Source organism: Ursus americanus, chromosome 12, assembly GCF_024610735.1.
Source record: "Ursus americanus isolate L20-20 chromosome 12, mUrsAme1.1.p, whole genome shotgun sequence".
Classification (NCBI taxonomy): domain Eukaryota; kingdom Metazoa; phylum Chordata; class Mammalia; order Carnivora; family Ursidae; genus Ursus; species Ursus americanus.
In genome coordinates, this window is record NC_142138.1 from 21353397 (window position 1) to 21364080 (window position 10684).

At 41.4% G+C, this 10684-nt stretch overlaps 1 protein-coding gene across 10 annotated transcripts in view; it reads left to right on the plus strand.

The window, feature by feature from the left end:
* Positions 1–8980: 8980 nt before the first annotated feature.
* The window catches only part of LEPR (leptin receptor), an 83748-nt gene continuing 82044 nt past the window's right edge, over positions 8981–10684 (plus strand). For 7 of the 10 annotated variants that reach the window (XM_087865973.1, XM_045802114.2, XM_045802115.2 and 4 more), the window contains exon 1: positions 8981–10499. The gene's annotated coding sequence lies outside the window, so the exon portion shown is untranslated. The remainder of the gene's footprint in view (positions 10500–10684) is intronic. The other 3 variants (XM_087865974.1, XM_045802121.2, XM_045802113.2) reach the window with 2 other exon arrangements.

The window sequence follows — 10684 nt, forward strand, 5'->3', positions numbered from 1 at the left end:
AAAACTTCATTTGGCCGCATAATTCTGAAGAGATTCTAGCCCACTGTTTATTCATAGCAGCCTTCTCAGGCAAGAGGCTAGGAGTAATTTCTCTACATTATTTTCTTAACTTTCCTTCTTATTATATTCTTTCAAATGCAAGGAAATAATAATTACTTTGTCTTAAGTAGAAAATCTGGAGCATTTTGTGATCTCTTTTATACCCCTGTATGCATTTCTGATAAAGAGGTAAATAAATACAAGAATAGAGCAAGACGTACTGACAAAATGTAGAAAAGAAAGTCCTTGAAGAAAAAATCCCATTTTAGTCCAAGTTCTGGTACTAATTTTAACCTTGGAGTTAAATCATATTTATCCTTGGTACTAAATTGTAAGCAAACAGTCCAGTTAACTTGCCTTTCAACTCTAAAGACTTTTTTCATCACAGCTGACTTAGCTACTATGAATGTCATTGCTGTTATGTAGCTTTTGAGGCAGGCAGGATAAGACATTTCATCCACACGCACACCAGTAGCATCCCAAGGGCAAGGAAAAGTGTTCCGACAGATTAGGAGCCTAAATGCGTTACAAATTGGGGCAGCTGGCCAGTGAACGACAGCCAACAGTAACTGGGCTGCCCCAGGCCTTAAGGTGTATTTTCATGGCTCTAGTTCCAGGAGCTATTTCCAAAGAACACAGGATCTTACACAGATATTTTCAGATAGCTTCCCCCCGTGACTATAAAGTAACGTATGATTATTCTAGATAATTTGGAAAGGTAAAAATTAATGCCTGAACAAACTCATCTATTCCTCAATCCAAAGATCCCTACTGTGAACATTTCGTTATATTTCCCCTCATTTTTCCCAGTGCCCATATATCTAAAAATTCATTGAAATTATATTACATATGTAATTCCTATGAAAAAAATTCTGCAGAAATTTAGAATAAAAATATCTTTCTTGTATGCAAATTTCAGACAGTACTGTAGGTAAATAATCATTGTAAAGTAATTATTCATAAAATAAAACAGTTTTTGCTTTTGTTCTTTTTAATAGTACAGATGGAAAACTATACGATTTGCCTTTTCTATTTTAGTCCAATGCATATTCGTTGAGCAATCCAAGATACGGTGATATACTTTTAGGGGATAGAAAAGCAAACATTAATAACACAACATTTGCTCTCAGGGCATTTATGTAGATATATGCACAACTAACTATGTCATGATAAAATGGACAAAAAGTAAGTTTCTAAATGATCATAGTCCCTAGATAGCTTAGCTCCAGTTGGGGAGCTTACAAAGAAGAGTCAGTTTAGTTGGATCTAGGCATATTGGCTAAGATTCGACCAGCAGATAGAGGATGGTGATGGGTGATGGTTGAGGGAGAGGTGTTGTAGAGTGGAAGAAGAATATTCAGGCTGGAACAGCATGTACAAGAGCAAGAATTGGGGGGGGGGGAAGCGAAGGTATGTTTAGGTAACCAGTTGTCCTTCATGGTAGGAGAAAACATAGGTCAATTAAATCTCAGACAGTACAGTGAGAATGAATTTGAAAGCCAGAGTGAGTTTAAACTTTAATCCTTAGGCAGTGGAGAACCACAGATATTTCTGAGCAGCACAGAAAATGACCAAATCTGTATCTTAAGAATATTATGCAAGACCTACAATTCCTACAAGGAATGCTATATGGCCATTTGTGTGTGGGTAGGTGTCCATGTAGTTGTTTTCGAAGTATCCTTTTTAAAAACATGTAAATTGTAGATATGTTTTTGTTTTTCTCTCTGCACCCCAAGAATACCTTTTTAGAACTTCTTAGAAGAGCATAAGAATTTCCTGAAGTATTTTAATGTCTTAACTTCCTTATTAGTAGTATTTGGTTTTTTTTTTTTTATCATTTATAACTTGACAACGTAATGTTTATTTGTTCTGTATATATTTCTTCCCTTTGTCTTACATAAGATGCTTTATTCACTCAAAAAGCATTTATGGAGCAACTTTATGAGAATACTGTATTATATAATGAGTATTATAGAAACTATGTCTTCTGGAAAATTTGGATTAAATTCTGGGCCTGGAGATAGCATTTGAGTAAGAGCAATTTTGAATATCATACACTTAAGGATAAAATTGCTAGCATTTATGATAGCCAACCTTGATTAGTTGATACTAATTATCCTGTTTATTAAATATTTGGAACCTCAGGTTTTCTTTATTTGTTCTTCAGTATTGTTCCTACATTTTTTTTAAAGATAGGTAGAGCAAGAGTGAGAGCAAGAGTGCATGAGCAAGGTGGGGGGGAAAGAGCAGAGGGAGAGGATCTCAAGCAGACTCCTCCTTGAGTATGATGTGGACACAGGGCTCGATCTCACCACCCTGAGATCACGACCTGAGCCAAAATCAAGAGTTAGATGCTTAACTGACTGGATCACCCAGGCACCCCTCCTTTCTACATTTTTAAAGTGTTTTTCTTTCATTGCTTTTTGCTATTTCATTTAACTTTGAATTGCTAAAACCTTTTGAAAAATGTATTTTAGGGATACTGTTTGTGTTTAATGTTGAAAATTCAATTTAGGCTTTCATTAAATCAGCTTTTACATTATCTGCTCTAAAGTTTCCACTGTTTAATGTATTTCTGGTGTAGGGAGAGGTACTGGCTACCATCTACCCAAATAAGTTGGCCTACTGATTATCTGCAAATGGCATGTCAAGTGACCCCCAAATTTAAGCACCCTTATGTAAAAAGGTCTTTTCTTCTAAAGTTTACTTCGGTCTCAGAAACCATTTTTTAGTTAAGCAGTTATATTGCTTATATAACTAATGCAATTTATTACAATCAAATATTGATAATTGTATTGATGAATGATTTTTTACTATAGCATCTTTTAAGTTTGCAAATGCAGCTCTTTTATTGTTAGATCCAAATGCCTTTGTATCCATTTCACAAAGCCTCATCGCATATTCTGATTCCATTTTTGTGACTTCATTACTCTTTTCCCTTCCGAAGGCATGAAAATCAGAGCAATTGTAGCAACACGGAAATCATAAAATAAAAGCCAACCAAAGTGGTGCTTTTTAGGACCATGATAATCAAATCATCTCAAATTACTCTCATGAAATTTTAACGTTTGGGTTATCTCCCATAGTTCTTAGATGATCATAATAATGTCTTTTTACCTCGCAGCGTATTCCCTACCTCTTTGGCGTTACTAATGGGGTGTGGAATATAAAGCTGGTCAACATCAACACAACTTTGCTAAGTACGCCTGTACCCATAGACAGTAATGGTTCCTGCAGAGGACTGGGACCCCAGACTTAAAGGATTCATATGCAATTAATCTGAAAGTCACAGCAGAGCCTTTACGGTCCAAGCTGTCAAATTACTTAGTAGTTATTTGGCTGCTTAACTGAACTAATTACAATCAAAGCTACGAATAACAATCCGCCTCAATTAATTTTCCTGTTTCAGACTTACTGTTTTGCCCCAACTGTGTTGAAAATAAGACCCACAGACACACATATTCTATGTACTTATTTATTTATTGCAATAGAAAACAGATGCAGGCAAAGTAAGTAAAGCAATCCTCGATTTTGGAGGGAAAAGATCATTCATGCTCTGCTAATGGTCAGTCAACTCTCTGTGGATGGTAGGTAATGTTTTTACTACATAACTTGTCATTTATAGCCCAAACCCTCTTCCTGGAAATACTCTGAAGTTGCAGCTCCAAACTATAGATTGTTTGATATTGCTCAGCCCTAATTACCATCCTTCTGATCTAACCTCTTTCCCACCCAGTGTTGTCCTGCGTATTCCTGTTGGCCAGTCCTTTAGTGTCTATTTAAAAATATCTACTGATGAAGAGCTCATTGTCTCACCTGGTAGCCCATTCCACTTCTAATGACTATGGCAGCTAAAAGGGATTCCTTTGATTTGGCTTAAATCTGGCTACCTGTGCTTTCCATTCCCTGGTGTTAGTTTGGTTTACAGGGGCTATACAGAAAAATCTACCACACCTTCTTCATGATCGTCTTCCCAGTGTTGGAAGTAAACTATCACTCTTGCCTTTCTCCAAAAGCTAATGAACTCCCATTTCACTTGGCATGCCTATTAAAACGCAGAGTTCGTTTTCCCCACCTTTCCCCACCTAATGAATAAATGAAGGCATTTATTCATTAGGTCAATGATGGGCCCCAGGATTTTTGTCTGTTTTGTAGTACAAGCTGTGTCATTTTATCAGCCTGTTTTCTGTATGTAGAATTTGGGCGTCCAACAGCTTTCTTTGTTCCATACTCTATCCCTTTAATTCCAGCATGGCAGTATTTCCACTGATACAAAATTTTTGAGAACCCGGTCGGTGTCCTGTGTATGTTAAAAAGGAATTCACTTCAGAAGTAAAGAGGCTTGGGGTGCCTGGGTGGCTCAGACGTTAAGCATCTGCCTTCGGCTCAGGGCGTGATCCCAGAGTCCTGGGATCGAGCCCCGTATCAGGCTCCCTGCTCTGCTGGGAGCCTGCTTCTTCCTCTCCCACTCCCCCTGCCTGTGTTCCCCCTCTCGCTGACTGTCTCTCTCTCTCTAATAAATAAATAAAATCTTAAAAAAAAAAAAAAAAGAAAAGAGGCTTATCCATAGATCTTCCCTAAATAATCCCATTTCTGTTTAGGAGGTCTGAGGAAATTTATGAGTCACATACTTAATCTTTTCAAATAGCCTTTGTGTGACTGAGTACTCTGATTTTAAAATCTTTCTGAAGTTTCTGAAAGGTTGATGAGCCATATTCTTGGCTTTTTCTGTACACCATGCTTTCTGGGCAGTAAAGTTGTCAATTTTTGTACCCTTCAGAAACTGGATAAGCCAAGAATTTCCTAATCATCAAGTCCTGGTTCTTTTTTGTTAGAGAATTCTTTCTTCAATTTATTTTTTCTTCTTACATTTTATTGTAGGCAGCAGGAAGTAGCCAGAATACATCTTCAACACTTTGCTTGGAAATCTCCTCAGCTATATGCCCAATTTAATTGTATACAAGTTATGCTTTCTACATAACTGCTGGACACAATTCTTCTAAGCTTTCTGCCACTACATAACAAGGCTCCCTTCCTCAAATTCCCAAAAACATGCTCCTCACTTCCTTCTGCGTCCTCACTAGCAGAGTTCTTAACCACCATATTTCTACTACTAGTCTATTTAAGACAGGGTAGGCTTTTTCCATTATGCTTCTCAAAATTCTTCCAGTTTCTGCCCGTTGCCCAAGTCCAATATCATTACCACATTTTTGGATCTTTGTTACAGCGGCACCCTGGCTTTAGTTGCCAAAATCTTTTTGGGTCCAACCAGAGAAGCAGAACGAGTAGGAGATATTTATTGCAAGGCCTATGTGATTTAGGGACTGGCTAGGCATGTCTAAAATCCATAAAGCAGACTGTCAGGAGAGGGAAACTGGAGCACTTGGCTGTGGGCTGAGGCTTCTGTCCACAGGTGGGATTTTTCCTTTTTCGGGGAAGACTCAGCTCTGCTTTTACAGCCTTTCAACAGACTGAACCAGGCCCTCCCTGGTTATTTAGGATAATCTCTGTTACTCAAAGTATATTGATTATGGACTTTAATCACATGTACAGAATATCTTCATAGCAATGCTTAGATTAGTGTTCGCTCATGTAACTGGGGACGATAGCTGAGTCAGTTTGACAACATCAGAAAGACCATCATGGGGGCGCCTGGGTGGCACAGCGGTTAAGCGTCTGCCTTCGGCTCAGGGCGTGATCCCGGCGTTGTGGGATCGAGCCCCACATCAGGCTCCTCCGCTATGAGCCTGCTTCTTCCTCTCCCACTCCCCCTGCTTGTGTTCCCTCTCTCGCTGGCTGTTTCTATCTCTGTCGAATAAATAAATAAAATCTTAAAAAAATATATTAAAAAAAAAAAAAAAAGAAAGACCATCATGGTATCCTGTGTTATACTTCCTCTACTCACCACAACTCATAGCCTCCTCACACATAACCTAGTAATTTTCATTTGGATGTTCAGGCTTTTTTAAGGGGCTTATTCTCAGAGATATCTGAAGAATCAAGATCAACTATTTCTATCATATTTGGCTTGTTGTACACAAGAGTTCTTCAATTAGTCATGACAGCTTTATGAGCTGCCAATTATTTCTCCATGGGGACTTTCAAGCTTGAGGTACACTAGATATAAATGTCTTTTTGTTGGAAACAGCACTGGCAGTATTTAGATCGTCTGTTGCCTTGCTGGGGACCAGCAGCATTGACATCACCTGGGAGCTTATTAGACATGCAGACTCCAGGACTCACCCCAGCATTCAGGAATCAGAATTTATGTTTTAAATAACCCTCATCTGATTCAGTTGCACATTATAGTTTGCCTCCTTTCTTAACTGTTATCCCTGGCTCTGTATTTATCTCTTCATACACCCAGGATGTGCTTTCCTTTTTACAAATTTGAAAACAATTCTTGAGTCTCAAAGTTTTCAACATTTCTTCACACACAGAGGTGAAAGTCCAAATGACCTTCAAAGTTCTTCCTATTAGACCGCTATGTACTTTTGCAGGTACACTTGTCTGAACATACGCAGGGCTCCACTACAGGCAGTCCCCGAAGCTACTATGCCTTCTCTCCTCTGTGCCTTTCCTTCCTGTTCCCCTGCATGGATACCCTACACCGACCTGGTTGAACTATGGGAATCCTCACTTGACTCCTCCAGGATATAAAGGACCCATGCTGTTTATCTTGTTAATTGTACTTGATACATCATAGTACTGATTATTTATTAAGAGAAAAATATATGATCAGAGTACAACTCCCCAAAGTAGTTTCCAGGGATGCTGTGAACGCAGAGATGGATAATAAACAAACATAATAGAATTCTAGGTAACAAGTCCTCTTATGAAGGCACAGTCATTATCTCATTACATTTCATGGTATTTCAGAGAGGTAATTATTATCAACTCCATTTTGCAAAAAAGGAAACTGAGACAGAAAGACCGTGGAGAACCTGTTCTTATAATTAATGTGCATAAAAAAAACCCAACTAAGGCAATCAGATTCCAGAGTCCACGTGCTTGCTATATGGCTTAGATGCATATAAAAACACTTTTCAGTCTTTTATAAAAGTAAAATTTAAAGATTTGTGTGGTAATTAAACATGTAATCAATCCATTTAAAAAACCTTATGGAAAACATTTAGAACGCCATAGAAATGGTAAAGTGATGTTTTAATTAAAACTACATTCAGTTAACAACAAACCTTTCTGAGTGTCTATTGTGGTGAATATCTGTGGTTTTTTGCCCACTTTCTCTTCAGTAAGAGCGCCCTAGTTTATTTTGGGATACCATTTTCCCCCACTCTAAGTTATTTGGTTAGGGTGAGATTAACTCTCCTCCCAATCCCTGTTTTCCAGGAGTACACTGGTGACTCATACTGGGACGGTCATCATACACCAATTCATTGGCCACCATGACTGGTTCAGGGATGGTCCTGTGACTCAAGTAAGCCCAAGAATGAGAATCAGTTTGGTAGTTATCAATATATTGGTTGATTGTCTAAAATCCTAAGAGTGGAAAAGTAAGAAGGAAAGTCAAAGAGGGAAGAGGCGAAGCAGAAAAAAGTGGAGTCGTTGAAATCATTGCAAGAGTTTCAAGAAGTGACGCATCAGTATCATGAAATTACCAGTTGAATGATGTTTATGTTTTTGAAAGTATCAATCAAATGCTTGGACAAAATATTTTTTTCACTTCAAGTAACTATAACTTCGGTCACGATTGATTGCTCCCAGCAGGATCTGTATCTGTGTAAATAGGCATATTATTGATTTTTAAAAAGGAAAAGGAAAAAGGTAGGTATCTCATTATTTTCTTTTTCAAATCAAAGTTTTCCTTTTAGGGACTTTTCCTTCACTCAAGAAAATGTGAATGAGTCAGCGTGTTAATCTGTTGTGCTCTGGTAAATCCTGTCTCTTATTATAGAGATGTTTTTCAATGTGGTAATAATTGCCTAGCTGATTGGTAGTGATTTATTTATACCCATCTATTCATTTAACAGCTCTTTATCAGGCTTCAGATATGCAGCAGGCATTGTGCAGAGAGAGTGAGATTCAAAGTTGTTTCCTAACCTAGAATGAAAGCTCCATAGGAGTCCCTGACTCAGAGCCTGGTGCCTAGCGGACATTCAGTGTTGGATCACATTATCAGAAATCCATACCTATGGATGCGGGCTGTACTTCTGTATTAACTGAACGATGGTAGCTGCTGAGGAGCCACGGCTGGCCTTCAAGTGTCCCCTGTGACTCAAACATGAACTTTAGGCTTGGGGCTCTGCCCTTCTTTTTTCTTACGGCAGTTATTCCTCATAATGCTCAGGTTAAATGGTATCTATTTTTAGTAGCTCACAATGAAATGATAACTTATACTTAGTACCAATATGATTTTGTAAAATGGTGCTGAAATGATACCCTGATACCACAGTAGACCATGATTTTGGTCCCTCTTGGTTTACTAGCTTTAGTGGGTTGAATGGTGGCTTCCCCCTAAAAATATGTCCATTCTTAAAATCCCAGAACCTGTGAGTGTGACCTTATTTGGAAAAAGGGTCTTTGCAGATGTAACTAAGTAAGGATCTCGAGCTGAGATCATCCTGGATTATTTGGATGGTCCCTAAATCTGATGACAGTGTGTCCTTGTAGGAGACAGAAGAGAAGACACGTGGAAAAGGCCATAGGAAGATGCGGGCAGAGACTGGAGTGATGCAGCCACAAGCCAACAAATTCCTGGAGCCACCAGAAGCTGGACCAGGCAAGGGAGGGTCCCCCACAGATCTTTGGGAAGGAGTGCGGGCCTGATGGCACTTGATTTTGGACTTCTGGCCTTCAGAACAGGGAACAGGATAAATTTCTTTTGTTTTAAGTCTGAAGTCTGGTCATTTGTTAAGGCAGTCCTAGGAAACTAATAAGCTAGTTCATACAGATTGTTTAATTAAGGATTCTGTTGTGCTGTTTTATAACACTTTGGGAAAGTCCGTATCTCTACTCCAAGTCTTGTCTCTATCCAATGGAGACATTTGTCTTTTTTTTGAGGTTTGATGAGACCCAAAGTTTAGTGCTTCTAGCCACAGACACTCCAGAAAGTCCATTCAATCCACAAATATGAAATTTCTGAATGAAGTGGCCTCAAAAAGTGATCTGGAGATCTAAATGCTCTTCATGAAAGTATCATTGGTTCCGAGAGGATATTCCTGTGGGTGAAAAGTTCCATTAACAAAGCTCCGAAGTTGACAAAGTGGCTGGGCCAGGGAGCCAGGACACATTGCTTCTGGCCCTACCCATCTTTGGGCTACTTTCTCCCTTTGCCTCTGATGCATCTTCCTGTGAGGGTTTAGGCAAGTTCATTCTAGAGAGAGACCTTTGAAAAGTAACCATCCACCCAGTCAAGGGTATGTCTGCTCCCCTCTCTTTTCCCCGTTGGTTTCCTCTATATCACCAATCGTAATTGGTAATTTTAGGAACACTTGCTTGTCTGTCCTAACTCCAAGTTCAAGGAACATAATAATTGTACCTAGCATGTTGTCTGACACACAGTAGGTCCTCAATAATAGTGTATTAATAAACAGATTAGTGAGTGAACATTTTGAGTGGAAAGTAAGAAAATGTCTATTAGGGGTTGGAATCTGTTCAAGGACAGATTTTGTTTGTTTGTTTGTTATGTCAAACGCCATTGAATTTCAGGACTGAAAGAAGTAAGTGGTCACTTAGTCCAACCCCGTACAGATGCATGAGTGCCCTCTTCAGCCTTCCTGACAAACATGACCAACATGCTTGGCTGAAACATCCTTAGTGACTTGGTGACAGGAAACTCACTACCTGTAGTCTTTGCCACTTTGCTTTCCTTTTCCACTCTTCTCAGTTATTGCAATCTTTATAGTATCATTTTGCTCCCTTGATGCTGCAGAGGCCCGGCAGTCGGGGAGTGGGAGGGACAGAGGGAACCCCAGTGCCTAGCCCAGAGTCTGAGAACCACTGGTGGGTGGGTGGGCGCGCTGTAGCTGACAGCTGCATGAAGCAGCGGCGCCGCCTTCCTGCTGGGATCGCCGGGGCTCTCGGCCTCCCCGCAAGCAAGGGGTCCGTCCTCCTTCGTCAGCTCTTCGCTTCTCCCACGGGGCCAAGGCCACGCGCAGCGGCGTTCCCCGCGGCTACTCCGGTCACCTGCGCCGCCGCCCTGGGCGCTGGGGTCCTCTGCTGCCGCCCCGGAGCGGTCGCCGAGGGCGCAGGGCACGCGCGGGCGGCGGCGGTCTCTTCCCTCCCTCCTCCCCACCCCACGCGCTCCCCCGGCCCCTCCTCCCCACACTCCGCTGCCCTCGGCTCTCCGGAGAGTTGCCCGGCACCTTGGGCGAGGAGTTCGGAGCCGCCCGGCCGCAGAGCCCACGGCCCGCCGAGCACGAGCAACGCAGGTGTCCGAGACCCCGCGCCGCCGCCGCCGCCATCTCTGCCTTCCGCGTGGGTTGGACCCCGGCAACGAGGTGGGACCCGCTTCTCTCTCCTCCACCCCCTACTGCCACCTTTCCCGCTCTCGGCAGCTGGAGGAGCGGGGCGCTGGGGCGCGTGCGGCCGGCGCGGAGCTCGCGGGCCACGGCGGACGGGGAGTCCGGGGACGACCTGGCGGCGCCACCGGAGGGGCCAGCGCTCGCTCGGGGGTGGCGGGAGG